This window comes from Salvelinus sp. IW2-2015, linkage group LG9 (assembly GCF_002910315.2).
Source record: "Salvelinus sp. IW2-2015 linkage group LG9, ASM291031v2, whole genome shotgun sequence".
Taxonomy (NCBI): domain Eukaryota; kingdom Metazoa; phylum Chordata; class Actinopteri; order Salmoniformes; family Salmonidae; genus Salvelinus; species Salvelinus sp. IW2-2015.
In genome coordinates this window covers 6,546,649-6,564,690 of record NC_036849.1, presented here as the reverse complement: position 1 = coordinate 6,564,690, position 18,042 = coordinate 6,546,649, and the positions used below count along the sequence as shown (strand labels likewise).

Here is an 18,042-nt window from a genome sequence, read left to right as displayed (position 1 = left end):
CATATAAGACAGGAGTACCCTGACGTGTTTGAAGAATACACAGCCCCCCCCCCCCCACCACACCCAATTGATAGTACCATTCGATTCAATAATAACAAAACATTATAAAAAGATAAAGATGTGTCTTGTATTATTTTAATGCTGAGTTCAATGTCTTTCCCAATTCAGACATCAGTATGAACCAGTATGAAGTATTTCAGTCATTGGACTCCATTTCAAAAGCATCTCTTCTGTCCTGCATCTGTAGAAAAGCGAGGAAGAGTTGATGAGGGACATGTATTGTACGGGTGATATTATTAAACTCTATTATTAGTAATCACCTTTTGTCCCTTCTGAGGTGTTGGCCAATGCCTGATGGGCATGGAAGCATAGACCAGTTCCATGCCCCTCTAATCACAGATACTGGTCATGAAGGAGCTTCTACAGTATATCTGACCCAGCTCCTATATCACAGAGGGAAAGAGAGAGAGAAATACTGTCACCATACAGTCATGGAAGCCAACAGTAAATACACGGTTGAACATAGCCAATCACAGATCCTGATTCACAGCTAACTCACATGGGAAATGTGCCAGCATGGCACTGACTGGTTGGCATTATTCACTCTGCCAGGGGTAGTCCATTGGCAAAGTGAAAAGGGGCACCGTCTTAGAACATAAAAGACACACAGCATTGATTACATTTTCAATGGTGGTTAGGTCAATTCCAGGAGAGATAGTATTTTGACCATTAACTAGATCAAATGTGATCAACCTGATTCAAGTGTCCCCCATTACCCTGATGCAGGACTGGTGTCTGGCCACTGCCTCAGCCTTCTGTAACAGCTCCTGATATGGTTCCCACGATGCTGCTGAACAACAAATCCACCAGGTTTTGTACGTAGCCTGTGAATGAAATAAAATATCATCACTCAGTAAACATATAGCGAGGAAAATGACTTTCTATAGTTTGGAAGTAATGTATATGCTAATAGAGGGACTGTAACTACAGAATAGATTCAGGCTGGTGATGCGGTTACTATGGAACTAGCTGTGTACATTGTTGAATGCTTGCTGATACCTTTTGCTATTTGCTGCTGGAGCCATAGCTATCTATATTTGTAATAGACAAGCACAATCCTTCATTTATTTTTGCCCTAGAAAATACACAATACACCTTTATGAGAACAGGCATGTTGTTTTGGGTTAGCAGACGAAGCCACCGAATGCTAGCTGGTTAACCCAGATTAGCAAATTAGATATCTATCAAAATCTTTGTCCAAGTTGAAATGAGTTGGCTTGGTAGTTAGCCAGTTCGAGTTCTAACATTATTGAAAGCAAGCTGCAAGCTAGTATCCAATGCCTGCCCTGTATTGACCCTAAATGCAAAAAGGGATTCAGTTAGCAAGATAGCTAGCTAATGTGGTCCTGTGATGCTACATAACATTACACATTAGCTTGATGTATTTAGTTACTTAGCAAAATTTATTTTTTATTATTTATTTCACCTTTATTTAACCAGGTAGGCAAATTGAGAACACGTTCTCATTTACAATTGCGACCTGGCCAAGATAAAGCAAAGCAGTTCGACACATACAACAACACATAGTTACACATGGAGTAAAACAAACATACAGTCAATAATACAGTGAAAAATAAGTCTATATACAATATGAGCAAGTGAGGTGAGAGATAAGGGAGGTGAAGGCAAACAAAATATATATATAAATAAATAAAAATATAAAAAAGGCCATGGTGGCGAAGTAAATACAATATAGCAAGTAAAAAAAAGTAGAGTAGAGATAGTAGAGATAGAAAAAGTAGAGATAGAAATAATGGGGTGCAAAGGAGCAAAATAAATAAATACAGTAGGTAAAGAGGTAGTTGTTTGGGCTAAATTATAGATGGGCTATGTACAGGTGCAGTAATCTATGAGCTGCTCTGACAGCTGGTGGTTAAAGCTAGTGAGGGAGATAAGTGTTTCCAGTTTCAGAGATTTTTGTAGTTCGTTCCAGTCATTGGCAGCAGAGAACTGGAAGGAGAGGAAAGGAGAACTGGAAGGAAAGGAAGAATTGGTTTTGGTGGTGACCAGAGAGATATACCTGCTGGAGCGCATGCTACAGGTAGGTGCTGCTATGGTGACCAGCGAGCTGAGATAAGGGGGGACTTTACCTAGCAGGGTCTTGTAGATGACCTGGAGCCAGTGGGTTTGGCGACGAGTATGAAGCGAGGGCCAGCCAACGAGAGTGTACAGGTCGCAGTGGTGGGTAGTATATGGGGCTTTGGTGACAAAACGGATGGCACTGTGATAGACTGCATCCAATTTATTGAGTAGGGTTTTGGAGGCTATTTTGTAAATGACATCACCGAAGTCGAGGATTGGTAGGATGGTCAGTTTTACAAGGGTATGTTTGGCAGCATGAGTGAAGGATGCTTTGTTGCGGAATAGGAAGCCAATTCTAGATTTAACTTTGGATTGGAGATGTTTGATGTGAGTCTGGAAGGAGAGTTTACAGTCTAACCAAACTATAGCAGTAGTGAGGCCAGTGTTACCTGGCGGTTTTTTTCTTTCTTCATTTCTAGTGCTGATTCAGGTGTTAAATGAACTCTATAACTGTTACATTAGCACTTGTTTGTGTAAAAGAACCCCAGTGTTGGTGTAAATAACTAGTGATGGGAAAACAATGCTTTCCGATGGCTTCGGAGCTTTCACAAATTGTGCCGGTTCACAATGGACATTAATGACATCTGCTGGTCAGCAATAAATAGCAGTGTTTGATTGTCAGCAGTTTTTATCTCCACTGTTTTCAGCAAAACTCCGTAGTGCATCGGTAAGTCGTTGGCTTTAGTAGTCAACAATTAGTTGGAATATCAGGATTGCATCTTACATCATGCCTTCCTTTTTCGCCTTCAACAATAAAAAAAAAACAGTTAATCTATGTTATTATTTGGGATGCTTAAGACAAACGATTATACTATAATAAATAAAATGAATTATTTGAACAACAATGTGCAGAAAGTGCGATTTCATATTAAACTATTTTCAAAATAGTTTTCCTTCACCACAATTCGACCTCATACCTTCAAAATCCTAACTATATTTGTAAGTACGGTGTCCAGTAGACTTCTGTATTTGAAAGCAGCTTGGAATCGAAGAATGCACCGGAACCACGGCAAAATCAGTGGGATCTCGCATTTGCAACACAAGTGCTAAAGAAAAAGCTTTGGATGTCATTGATGACATACTTCTGATGAAGTGATACAGGCATCGGCACACTGCTTCAAAGTAAGCTGCTTTTCGATTGACTCATGCCTGGATCTCCGCTATCAAAGTAACATCACTATTAATAACCAGTGTAAACATTTTATCTGTGACCAATGACCTTGAACCTTCTTGGATGGGCACTTTAATGTAAATCTATGCCAGCACCCAAGGGGGCTTGAACTTTCTAGCTCTCCCTGTCGGTTTTGCGGTGAGGTATTGTCTTCATGAGTGACAGAACACTGAGCCAATCACAGTGCAACTAGAGAAGATTACCAACCCCTACGCTCTGTATTTTCTTCTGGCTGCCCCTCCCCCACAGAAAGCACTGAGCTGGGCTGAAACACCTGCATTTTGGAGCTGCCTTAAGAAAGCAAAAGAAGAGACCATGTTTGTATGCGGCTTTATTAACTAAATACATTTTTTTTTTTTTTACATCGTTTGCAAACTGATATGTATTAGTGCCAAAATAACATGCAAAACAGGCAAAAACAAAAAAATCTTGTGGCTCTGTCCCACCTGCCCTGAATGACGGGTCACCACTGATTAGCAGGCTACTGGCATTACACAATTGGCTAAAAGACTGCTGTAGCTCTGTAGGTGTAACTTTTGTAGATAACTTTGACACCTTTTGTAAACAGAAGATGCTATACCGGAATGACGGAGTCCATTTAAATCATCTTTGCTCCTAGACCCTGTCCAAATATTTCAAGGCTGCGCTGAGACAATGACTTATCAGTGACACAAGCCCTGCTTAGATAAAACCTACCATTCTGTTGTCTGAGTTGTCGTAGTGCTGCTGCAAATGTACATTGGCCAAGGGGTATTAGCAATCATAATGTAAGTAAGCTAATTTATGTCCCTGAATGCCTCTGTCAATCCTACAGCTGTTGTATGCAGTGATCATGCGCCTATGGACCGGAGTTATACTGTTAGCACTGAGGTGGTTTGCCCTAGTAGCAATTCCACTACGTGCAGCTCACCCTGCACTATCAGCTCAAATATAAATATCACTGTCATGTCTACCTCTGAGAAGCCTCCCAGTAAAGCAATAAAAACAATCAAGAATCCCAGAAAAGTGCACAAAATAGCCCATAATTAACATATGTAGCCTAAGAAACAAGGTTCATGAAATCGATAACTTGCTAGTAACAGATAACATTCATATAGTGACTATCTCTGAAACTCACTAAACACCTTTGATGATACAGTGGTAGCAATACTTGGTTTCAACATCTTCAGAAGAGACAGGAATGCCAATGGTGGAGGTGTTGCTGTCTATGTTCAGAGTCACATTCCTGTAAAGCTTAGAGGATCTCCTGTCAAATGCTGTTGAAGTAATATGGCTACAGGTTCAAATCAAACTTTATTCCTCACATGTGCCGAATACAACAAGTGTAGACCTTACCGTGAAATGCTTACTTACAAGCCCTTAACCAACAGTGCCTCACCTAAAGCCCATTCTTGTGGGAAGCTGCTATAGACCACCAAGTGCTAACAGTCAGTATCTGGATAACATGTGTGAAATGCTTGATAATGTATGTGATATCAACAGGTACATTAAAACGGGTGACCTAAATATTGACTGGCTTTCATCAAGCTGCCCACTCAAGAAAAAGCTTCAAACAGTAACCAGTCCCTGCAACCTGGTTCAGGTTATCAGTCAACCTACCAGGATATTTACAAACAGCACAGGAATTAAATCCTCCACATGCATTAATCACATCTTTACTAATGCTGCAGAAATATTGTCTAAAGCAGTATCCAAATCCATTGGATGTAATGATCATAATACAGTCGCCATATGTAGGAAAACCAAAATTCCAAAGGCTGGGCCTAATATAGTGTATAAGAGGTCATACAATACGTTTTGTAGTGATTCCTATGTTGAAGATGTAAAGAATATTTGTTGGTCCGTGGTGTGTAATGAGGAGCAACTAGATGCTGAACTTGACATATTTATGAAATTGCTTATTCCAGTTACTAATAAGCATGTACCCATTAATAAGAAAATTACAGTAAAACGGTTAAATCACTTTGGATTGATAAGGAATTAAAACATTTGGTTAAGAGGGATGAGGCAAAATGAATGGCAAATAAGTCTGGCTGCACAGCCGATAGGCGAATAGACTGTAAATTGAGAAGCCATGTGACTAAACTGAACAAAAAGAAGAAGAAACTGTACTATGAAACAAAGATAAATGATAAAGAAAAAAGCTTGGGTGCAACTTAAATGCAATTTTGGGCAAAAAGGCAAACTTGGCCCCATCATTCATTAAATCAGATGGCTCATTCATCACAAAACCCACTGATATTGCCGACTACTTTAGTGAAACTTAGGCATGACATGCCAACAACCAGTAAAGTGTATTCATGGACGATAAGGGAAGTCAGGTTTCCACAAATATGTGACAAAAAATAAATATACAGTACCAGTCAAAAGTTTGGACACAGCTACTCATTCAAGGGTTTTTCTTTATTTTGACTTGTGGTTTTGACTTAATTCTCTGTACAGGCCAATGATTATGACAACGATTCTGATCTAACCGTAAATGAATATGTTGTGCCACTGGCCTGAGACAATTAAAGTTCAATATGTAGCCTAGTAGGCTTACGTTAGCTAGCTATGTAACTTAGCTGGTTCATTGTTGCCCATGCGAAGAAGTTAGGTTAGCAAGCATTTTAGCTAGGTAGCCTATGACAAACTAAAAGTGTACTGTATACAGTGTCATAGACTGTTTTCCAACATGAAAGGGAGGAGGATGGCATTGGTGTTCAACTAGTCCACATGCACACACACGGACTCACACACGACAGACAGAAATCAGTACCATGGACAGCCACATGGTATATAGCAGCATTGATTGGACTAGCTGGCTCGCTAGCTAACGTGATGTGTATGACCTTATTATTCGTATCTCAGAGCCATTTGTTTGGCTAGCTGTAGCCTAATGTTAGCTAGCTAACATTGAACCTGGTTGGTTAGCTACCTGCAGATTCGTGCAGGGTAGTAACTTCATGAATTGGGATTATGCTTCATTATTTACCTAGCTAGCTAGCTACATATCTGTGTGGGCGTGGGTACAATCACTGGGGAAGCCAAGCCAGGAACAAAATGCCATATTACTAGCTATATGTTTCCATAACTGCTTTGTTTATTCTGTAACCTGTCAGTCCATATGCCTTGCCACTGTGATATGAAGTCCACAAAGCATATTGCATGTTACAAACAGTTACATGACCTACAGCATGGTTAATCAGGTTAATGTTTCCGACATTTTCGGACTACTAAACAACTATTAATTTAGAACACCAGAGTGTTACCACAAGTCACAAAGAAAACAGGAGCTGCCTCCACTATTCCAGCACCATTTCAATTTCAGCATTTCAACATCAAATCACCTATGCTTAGTCTAATACAGTGACAAATAAATATTCCAAAAATAATTTAGTCCAGTCAACGTAAGCTAAAAATGATGTAGCTGTCCATGGTACGGATTTCTCTTTGTGCGTGTGTGTCTGTGTATGCGTGCGTAAGTATAAAAAAACACATTGACTCACCCTACTTGAAGAGAAACTACTATCTTCCTCTCTTTCATGTTGCCGAAACGATCTATAACTATGACAAACAGTATGCTTGCTCGCTTGCCTAACTTCCTTCCATAGGCAATGATTAGCCAGCTAGTTAATGATTAGCAATGATCAGCCTACTACATCTAGCAACATATTTAACTTCCATCCTCTCAGGCCAGAGGTACAATGTATGAGTTTATGATTGGATCAGAATCGCTGTTATCCAAATTCCTATCTCCATCCATGGCTAATTTAAGAAAGGGACAATTTTAGCTAGCCATCGGATGACAACACAACATTTCAATATTTTTTTCTGTCAAATTATGTTTGGCTTGATGTCATGTGATTGGTGTGAAGCCAAATCCAAACTGTCTTCCCTTGATATTTTTATTTTGGTGCGCCAGGACCATTCACAGTTGAGCTCACTCAATTTAGCTCAACGCTGATTGGCTATTATTATGTTTTTTAAATTTATCAAGTGTTAATCAATGCTTCCCTTGCGTTCTTTGCTATGGGGCGGCAACAATATTGTACTCTTTTTGACCAGACAGCATCAGATAGATAGGCTAGATGCGCTCGGATGCTTCCTCCGGTGAGATACATTCAACCTCTTGCGAACTGAAGGAAAATGATCAACCGCTGAGAGACGAAAGAAACATTATTTCATGTATTTTTTTTGGGGGGTAACTTTTTGGGATCCATGAATACACACCACTGCCTATCGCTGGATTCAAACCTGCAACCTTTGGAATCAGATGCTTATGCCCATCCGCCATCCCCGTCCACAACATTGACACCTACTTGAATGTAACGGCCCTTCACTGGTTTCCACGCCATCTCCCGACGTCCTCAGACTTGGATGTCGAATACTGACTTGTATCACAGGTGACCTGCCTGTGTTTGCAAATCTTGTGTCTGTCACCATAGCAGATCTCACCAGTACTGATAGCAGCTAAGTTGTTAAAGTCACAGAGAAACTGCTGTTTTCTGGCACAAACTGTTGCCATGATGCCGTTGTTGTGAGGTGTTGATTGACTTGGTACGAAATGTCAGGAAGAAAGGGACAAAGACTTATAGAGGAAGATGAAAACAAAGCTGCACACAAGTCTACGTCCCAAATGACACCCTATTCCCTATATAGTGCACTACTTTTGACCAGATTCCTATATAGGGTACAGGGTGCCATTTGAGACGCAGCCACCGTTGCTCATTAAGCAGGTAGAAACGTACGATGAGACACTAGAGTTCTTAACCAGACCTACTACAATGGTTCTCCTCTTTCGGATACAGAATGTAAGTTTTAGTGCGAAAATTAACATAAAGGATATGGAACTGCTAAAGATGTTAGTGAAATTTCCTGTTTAATGCAACACAACATACAACGCTAAAAGTCACATCAGCACTTCTTACTTTCCTTATTTACTGGTTCGTTAATTGCGGTCTCTACATGGGGCGTCAGGTAGCTTAGTGGTTAGAGCGTTGGGCCAGTAACCGAAAGGTTGCTGGATTGAATTGCCGAGCTGACAAGGTAAACATCTGTCGTTCTGCCCCTGAACAAGGCACTGTTCCCCGGTAGGCCGCCATTGTAAATAAGAATTTGTTCTTAACTGACTTGCCTAGTTACATTTAAAATACCCCTATCATTGAACTGCAAAACTGTAGTGTTAACTATGTTGTTGCTTCATCTGCTGCTTTTAAAATCCAATGAAATGTATTACCAAGATTTACACACAATAGGACTATATACAGAGGGATTTTAAAGTCTTGTGCCTCCATAGAATTACATTATTGTTACGTGAACTCCATGACATTTTTTTCACGCTATTTGCTCACTCAACCCTATTAGCTGACTGGGTAATGTAAACCCATTCACTGTGAATCCACATCTCCCAAAAATCGCTTTTAATACATGTTAACACACCATAGAGAAGTAATAGTCGAGGACAGCATTATCCAAATCTAACCTCATGAATAATGTAAATCCATGTAGGACGCTTGCTTTGTCGTTGCCGGTCCTTTTGAACGGCAAACTCTCTCCGCTCCTACAGATTCATCTAGAACGCATTTGAATGAGCATGGATGTAAATCATGTAAATATTCTGTCTCTTTCTGTCGTTGTGCAAAAAAAAAAAAGTAAAGTCAGAACGAACAAACGGGTCATTTGAAAATCACGGATACCTGATGACATGCTGTTATGGCTTTTAAATTGCTTAAGTAAATACACCTTATGGAGGCTTGAATTAATTCACGGATATAGCAATTATTCCCCGAGGCATATCCTGCTTCCGCTCTACAGTCATAATAATCGTTAATGGACCCCTGCATTTGTAAGATGCAAATTAGTAATCTGTTCATGACAGCACATATCTTTCTGTTAGTGTGGTGTTTGTGTGTTCATGTGTTTCAACTACACAATAAGGTCCACAGGTCTCTTAAGACATGTGAATCTGCAGGTTTAACATGATCACCATATCTATATAGGATAAAGGGTTGTACGGGTGGATGGTTTGAGCTGTCTGGCTGGTATTGGTGAGCAAGGAGTGTCGGGAAGCAGACGATCCAGTGCAGGGTTTTTACTTTAAGGCTCTTGGAGCAGGTGCAGGTATTTACGAAATATACAAATCCTCCAACAAGATGCTGGACCAGGCTGAAAGTAAATAATAAACTGATAAAAAAACGAGTCAAATGAATATAGAGCTTGAAGATCAGTCTGACTAGCCCGTACGGCATAGAACAAGCCTAACTTACACCTGCAGACACAGGCAGCCATTTTCCTTTCCCATAAATCTCTACACCTGAGCATTTATAACGTGACAGAGAACAAGTGACAGGAAACAGGAAACACTTTTAATTGAAAGCACTTTGTCAAACTAAACCAATTGACACTTAACAAAGTAAACAACTCGACAATAACAGTTGAAATAGTGTAACCTGTACGATGCAGAAATATATATAATACTTTAAAAGAGCTGGACTAGAGCAGAAACTCTACACCCTCAATTAGTAATGGAGTGTCCCTTCTTAATGAGCAGACCACGGTCAACTGTGTGCTTGGTGGCCACGCCCCTCCGCATGCTACAAGACAGATCACACACACAAACCTTTTTATGTACTGCTTTAGACTAGCAAAATGACTAACAAAGTTATCTGAGTCATTGCTTATGTCCTCTGTCATTTATATTCACTGTTTAGAAATGATTTAGGATGCATCTAACACAGGTAACACACTCAACCAAAATGAATAATTTGTGAGGTGACCAAGCAATTATATCAGGATGCATACTGTGAAAGGGGACTAGCGAGGAAGCCGGGTTAGCTTTCTCAGAAGGGATATTTAGGATAGGATAGATATGTGGTATATATTACAGATATTGGCAGATATTACTATTACATTCATACCTTATAATGCATTTAAGCTGTGGTTAGGTGTACGGTGTGTCAAAGGGGGGTGATTGGCTGTTGTCCATAAGGTTCTCCATATGGACCTCTCTCTGTATTTGTGTGTGTGTGTGTGTGTGTGTGTGTGTGTGTGTGTGTGTGTGTGTGTGTGTGGTGTGTGTGTGTGTGTGTGTGTGTGTGTGTGTGTGTGTGTGTGTGTGTGTGTGTGTGTGTGTGTGTGTGTGTGTGTGTGTGTGTGCGTGTGTGCGTGCGTGCGTGCGTGCGTGCGTGCGTGCTTGCTCTCGTATGAGAAAAAGGAGGTCAGCCTCCTTGTCCATCCTTTCACCTGCACATTCTGACAGATGGACAGAGAGAGGGGATCAAGAGAGAAGGAGAGAGAGAAAGGAGGAAGGGGGGGGCTTTGGCACTAATTGCCCTTTACTGCTTTGTGTGGCGCTCTGGTCCTCAGGTTCACTCTAATTAGTGGGCTCCGAGTGTGATCTCCGGGCATCTGGCCACTGCCTCCACCATTGCAGTGCCAAACAACACCAGGGCTGGGGAGACAATGATAGCCACTTATCCCCTTTATTCACAAAGAGGGAGCCTTAGCGGGTAATCATTAACGTGGGTGATGGACGGAGGAAAGGAGGGATGGATGGATGGATGGAGGGAGGGGACAGTGTCTGACGGAGCAGTCTAGAATGGTGGGGTCTGTGTGGGGGAATGCCAGGCAGGGTTTGGGCCTAGGAAAGGTAAAGGGGAGTCTCACTGCTGTAGGCAGTATCAGTGAGGAGAGAGCACGGGGAGTCGTGTGTGTGTTAGGGGTTCAGTAATAGTATGGTCTGAAACCCCAGAAGAAAGAAACTGCTGTTGTGAATTAGCATGCACTATCGTCCAGGCATCATGGTGCATTCAATTGCTCCGTATGCATGGTGTGGATTTTTAAATGTATGTACACATGCAAAGGCTTCTGAATTGCGGGAGGGACTAAGGAACCATGGACAGAATGTGTCCGGGATAAGTTAAGAAACCTTAGTAAAACCTTGTGACCTTGAATGGGGAAGTAAACTCAATGTACCTCCGAGCAAGAGCACAAAACATGGCCACCAAGAATCCACACGGGTGTCACCCACATTTCTCAGAACAAAGACACTAGAGGGAAAATATTTTCTCTGAAAACAGTAAAAACAAAACTCTCTCCTTTTCTGTCTCTCATCATCTCTCTCTATCCTTGCTCACCCTCTCTTTTTCTCTCCTCTCTCTCTCATTGCTCAAGGCTCATCATTCGCCAGGCAGGCAGGCTGAGAGCGATAATCTTTTTCTTCTTATTTTAACCATGATCAAGGCCCTGTGTTTGCTTATGTAATACACAGGCAAATGTTAATCTGGTTTAAAGGTGCCCTCCATCCTGGCCCGTCTCTGATAACACAATTAAAGTAGTGACACTGTCATGGCGGCAAGCCTGGCAGTGATTAACAGACAGGGCCATGCCAGCTGAGGATAGGGAAACACTTTCAAATGAAATATACACTCACGCACACACACACACAACCTTCATATTTTAGGGACATTTTCTGAACCACCACGTTTCCTCCCCTACACAAGCCATATCCGCTTCCCACCAACACCAATGGAAGACAAACAATGTATCTAGCCAATGTTGTTTACCATGCGGTTGTTTGTTCATGGTCCTGCTGCGACAACAGAGGGTACAAGGTGGTTAATCAATAAATGAGCAGAGGTGTGACATGTGTGTGTGTTGTGTGTGTGTGTGTGTGTGTGTGTGGTGTGTGTGTGTGTGGTGTGTGTGTGTGTGTGTGTGTGTGTGTGGTGGGGTGTGTGTGTGTGTGTGTGTGTGTGTGTGTTGTGTTGTTGTGGTGTGTGTGTGTGTGTGTGTGTGTGGTGTGATACCTGGATGAGTTATGGGATGAGATGCGGCTCAGAGTGCCATAACGGACCGGCTCCTAAATAATGCTTTGATAGCACAGCATGTAAGAGTGTGTGTTTGAGAAAGGGAGTGCGTGTGTGTGAGAGAGAGAGAGAGAGCTGTGTGTGTAAGAGCATGGCACAGAGGGAAAGAGATAACAGTCACTGGAGATGAGAACCGTTGACCTCTTGTGATAGATTGGCATTAAGAGAGTGGGAAAGAGAGCAAGAGAGGATTAAAAAGAATTCTGACAGGAAACAGCCCGTTTTAGAGTCAGCAAGGTCATCATGGTGACCCGGGTTGCGTTCCAAATGACACCCCATGAGCCCTGATCAAAAATAGTTCACTATATATTGAATAGGGTGCCATTTGAGATGCAAACCAGGAAGTAGGGATAGACATGGCGACAGTCGCCCAAGGAGCATACAAGGGCTTATTTGATTAATGAGTCACTGAATCATCTCCGAGTCAAAACTGTAGAACACAGCAACAGTCAGGCAGGCACTATGGCTTGGAGCACCTGAGGCCTGCAGGTTGGATCCCTTCTGACATGACACACCTGTTAGAGCAGGTGAGACCTGCAGGTTAAACTGTACCTGCTTGGACTGCCTCCAGCATCCTATGACCGTAGGGTGCAAGGGTTGAAGGGAATCAGCTGCCAAATGTTTCTGTATGAATGTGCCCAAATATGTGTCACACCCAAGATCCCATAGATCAGGGATGGGGAACTTTGATGGAGTTGTGGGCCACATAAAGCTGAAACTCATCATAAGGGGCAGTACTGGCTTGTGGGTCTGCGTAAAAAAATATGGCCGTTTTACAGCTAATTTTCTGCTATTCTACACATTTTGCCATAGGGTGGAGGCAAATATTTACAGTGTTCAATATGATAACTGATGATCAATGGGCCCCACCCTGGTTGGTAATTCAACCATGCTTACTACAAGTGTAGATAGCTGGCCGCCTAGACAAACTTACCAATCCCCCAAAAATAAGAAAAGCTCACATGGGCTAATTAAGTGACTGCTGATGCACAACCAAATTTCGAAATTGCCCATTGCGTATTCTACTATTCGAACTCTCAGCAGTAAGCTGAGACCCTGACTGAGTCCACCCCCCCCTCCACCCCCCCTAAATGAATAGGATTCGCAGGACTACAAAAGGTCCCCAGTTGCCCCTCCCAGCCATACATAGATAACAGCCATGGTGGATTTTATTAAGTAAATATATCTCAGTGATAATCTGCTGCCATCAAGATAGCGTAACATGTATGACATATTGATTGATAGAATGCTAGATTTTGATCTGTGGTCGTTGAGTTGTACAACTGCCTAGAAAAATGTCTCTGGCCTTCAATCAGTAAGTAATAAAGTCTTCACTAATCTAACGATACCGAACATCTCACTGATTACATGATAATACTATGCTATATTTGCCGTTTAGAAAACACTTTTATCCGAAGTGATTTCAGTCACACGTGCATACGTTCCGTTTTTATCAAGTATCTATAACTGCTAACTCTACTCTCTCCAAGATACGGTCAGTGTTGGTTGGTTGCGAGAATGTTGGCTGTTGATGGACATCATGATTAAGACTGGCTAATCTTCCATTCCAATCACACTCACAGTAGGACATGTTTTATATTTCTATACTTAGGTGACCTGTTCACTTTCTTCCTGCATGTTCAGTTCCAGCAGATCATTGGCAAATCAGAGGAGATGTACTGAAGGTATGCAGCAGCCCAGATTGGATTGCATGGCTTCTTAAACGAAAGCAAGTCATTTCATGGCTAATGCGCTTAATTTGAGAAAATAATTCAAGATTTTCACAGTTGTTACTTGCCATATAATTTATACAGTGGGGTTGCCACTTTTAAACAGGATTTTTGTATAAATATATTTTTTCATTCATCAAATGTACCCAATGCAAAATTAGAAAACATATCATTATTTGTCTGTTTCAACGTTGGACTACAAAGCGGGTTACGTTTTTTTGGGCCTTTTTTTGGAATGTGTTCAAGTGACAAGTTGTATGGCAAAACAGAGCATTTACACTTTCAAATTGAGATAGTTCTGTTTATACTTCATCCGAGAACAAAAAAACATCTAAACTTAACTCAAGTTATTTCCCCCAAAGCTATCTACATGAGCAACAAAACACGTCGACTGACGTGCATAGCAGCAATTTGATTGCAAGCAATGTACGATTAAGCGAGCGCACGTAACACAAAGTGCATAGACTTCAATTGTTAAATAAATAAATAAATAGTTATGTATATAATTAAATAATGAATAAATAAATCAGGACTATAAAAGCTGATTGATGTCCAGGAAGGGCTCGTCTCTAATGGAAGCTGGTTGACAGTGATTGCGAAGGCCCATTTAACAGCTGATGTTTTGTTATGATTGGACATGTCACTCTTCTTCTGCTGATTAAAAAGGGAACAGAAAAAGCTCAAATGCACCCCTGCCTGTGTCCTCTCCTTTATGTTCCTTTTTTTTCTCTCAGGCAAAAGCGATGGGTGCATATTATTTCGTCAGTTAGAACGTACGTGTGACATTCAGGGGGTTGCAACGACACAGACTGCCCTTTCCTTTCTCGCTTGGAAAAAAAGTAACTTCTCTTCCAAGAAGTTAGTCACGAAATAGATGTTTGTGGTCTCCAGTGGGATACAAGTCAGTGGATTTGAAATGGTTTCTTCAGTGTCACTCTACTTAGAAATACTTGCAAACTGGAGTACTGAAGTACTCATCTCTCTCTGTGCTATGTACTTGAGGACATCAGTCATTTGAGGTGTTATCTTCCTATGAAGTAAGACATTGTGTATTGTGACTTTACACCTCTGAAGTTGGAAAAGTAACAATAAGCCAGCCATATTTCACATCCTGACTTACTTAACCAATTTTCACTGAAGAAAATACAACACATACGATTGCACCGTTTGTTAACAAGATTTGGAAGACATCATAGCTAACTTCAGAGTAAGCATCGTTCCACATAGCTGTGTGTCTTTCCTTAGCATGGGAAGAACCCAACAGGGATTTGAGACAAAGCTTTCACTGTACTTACCGTCCCCATAGAGCCTCTGCCAAGTGGTGCCTGCCGGTGGACGCTCTATGTCGGCAGACAAACACCAGCGAGCGACTCCTCCAATACCTGCCATATGGGTGGACAGTGAGACGACAGAAACACATCAGGTTCTCTCTTTGTTCTCCTCACCTCTAACGCTCTCACAGGCTGCCTAAATGGGCTGGCTAAAGTCCCAGAAAACAAAGTTAGTGGCTTAGCGCTAGCTTGAAGTTTTAGCGGCGCCTTCTTCGTTGACCTTTGGGTTCAGATCCTCTGTTGAGAAATATTGTAGGGAGCGCTAATGCTAAGGAAGTGTAGATGGGTGCTAACAGATGGAGGCCTGGAGGGGTCAGTTTCTCTGGAACGGCTATTAGTGTAGAGTACAGTATGGAATACACACTGTGTTACATTCAGGCTTTAGAGACTTCCATGGTGAATTAATTGATTTCACCAGGCTGCTACTGTTAAAGTTCAATATGTACCAACACATGGTCAAACTATTCAAAGTTTGACAGGATGCGAGTGTTTAACATAATTTAAGTTTTATAAAGCATTTACATACTGTACTGCCCTACAAAGGCAAAACACAGTAACTACACTTTTGGTAAGAATTTAATTAAGACTGAAATTAGGCTTTGTAGTATGTCTTTTATCTTGTGACAAAGTGTCCTGGTTCAATTATRTTCAGTTTCAGAGAAAATGGAGTGTGAAATCTACAGTAACTACAAAATAAAAAGTAAAAACAAAGGCAAACAGCAGTAACTGGGGCGGCAGGTAGCCTAGTGGTTAGAGCATTGGGCCAGTAACCAACAGGTTGCTAGATTGAATCCTCCAGCTGACAAGGTAAAAATCTGTCGTTCTGCCTCTGAACAAGGCCCGCCCACTGTTTCTAGGCCGTCATTGTAAATAAGAATTTGTTCTTAGCTGATTTGCCTAGTTATATAAAATAAACTGAAGTTACTGCATCTGGCTTTGTTCCAGTATGTTTTTACTGCAGTTACCCACTCTTCCATACAAAGACAAAGAGCAGTAACTAAGCAAACAGCTACATTTCTTGTAGGTAGATAAGTGATAATTCACTGATCTTATTATGAAGTAATTTTTTTAATGCATATCAACCATGACCACTGATTTGACCTATGACCCCTAAGTCAAATAAATGACCATACAACGTCAAACAGAAAAAACAACAAGAGAGTTGTATAAACACATTTAGATTGTAGATACTGCACAAAGTCAAACATTTTTTTTTAAAGTATAAACATTCTGCATGATGAACTAGTCTTTACCTTATAGTGAGAAAATGCTTGAGGATTACGAAATAAAAACATTTAGAACATGAAAATATAATTATAAAAACAAGGATCGGACCGTTTTTTCTATTTTTTCCTAAAATGACATACCCAAATCTAACTGCCTGTAGCTCAGGCCCTGAAGCAAGGATATGCATATTTTTTATACCATTTGAAAGGAAACACTTTAAGTTTGTGGAAATTTGAAAGGAATGTAGGAGAATATAACGCATTAGATCTGGTAAAAGATAAACTACCGTTTTTTTTGTTTGTACTGTGATCTTTGAAATGCAAGAGAAAGGCCATAATGTATTATTCCAGCCCAGGTGCAATTTGGATTCTGGCCACTAGGTGGCACACACTGTATGTGCAAAGTTAACTCGCAAAAACTTTCCATCAAACAGAAAAACAACAAGAAAGTTGGATAAACACATTTAGATTGTAGATACGGCACTTTGCCTTTGCATTACCCATAAAGTTGTTTAAGGTCATACAAAGACAAAGTGCTGTATCGCCGTTTTAGGAGTCATAGGTCAAATGAGTGGTCATGGTTGATATACATAAAAATTACTTCATAATAAGATGATACATCAGTGAATTATACTTTTCTACGAACAACATATTTGACAGTTTCACTGTTGGCATAGTTACTGCGTTTTTCCTTGTAGCTCTCAACAGTTTAATAGCAAAGCAGTGAATCAACATTCTTCCTCAAGTGAATAACCAAGAAAGGTTGAATCATTTCGTTGTAGCCTATGGTCAACATCGGAAGAAGGACTGAATTTAGCAAACAAAATCAATTCTTATTTTGCACACATTTGTCTACTTTTGTCAAGGCCAGAAGAGTAATGGACCACTGGAACTCAGAAATGATGACACCCACCCTCCTTCTTTCTCTATTGTGGACATGACACCTGGGCTCTGATCAAAATAAGTGCACTATATAGGGAATAGGGTGCCATTTTGGAGGCATCCGTAGTGTGGTTGTAATTCCCTGGCAGATACACTCTTAAAAAAAAGGGGTCCAGTCCCCATAGGAGAACCCTCTGTGGTTCCAGGTAAAACCCTTTTTGGTTTCAGGTAGAACCCTCTGTGGAAAGGGTTCCATGTAGGGTTCTTCAAAGGGTTATCCTATGGGGACAGCTGAAGAACCCTTTAGCACCTTCCCCCCCCCTAAGAGTGCAGAGAGAGAACTGGCAATCTAAAGGCGATTAACAACTCGCTAATTCAAGATCAATGGGGCGTCTGTTTAACGTGATTTGTTTAAGGGATTTACTGAGCACACACCGTCCATAAACCACCGCATTGAGCAATGTCACCACAAAGTGATGGGGTTTCCATATCATTCCTCCTTCCAACCTCGACACCCTCCCTGTTTTTTCTCTTCCTCTCTTAAGACGCTATCTTAAACGGGAAGACCGGACCTAATGTACTTTCTGTATTTGTCTTGGCACAATTGAAAGCAGAACAGGTCTATAGACTGTCTTTAGTGGCCTCTTGGTAAAGATAAGATAAGGTCATCACAAGCCACTGCATAGTGACACAGAGAGCAGTCTTTCTGTC

At 41.1% G+C, this 18,042-nt stretch overlaps 1 long non-coding RNA gene across 1 annotated transcript; it reads right to left on the bottom strand.

Moving 5' to 3' along the window:
* Positions 1-113: 113 nt before the first annotated feature.
* LOC111968328 (uncharacterized) lies at positions 114-15,513 on the bottom strand. The gene is made up of 4 exons (XR_002877865.1): positions 15,188-15,513; positions 777-884; positions 321-443; positions 114-241 (listed from the first exon to the last, which is right to left on the bottom strand). It is a non-coding gene; the product is annotated as an uncharacterized lncRNA (long non-coding RNA).
* Between the last annotated feature and the right edge of the window lie 2,529 nt (positions 15,514-18,042).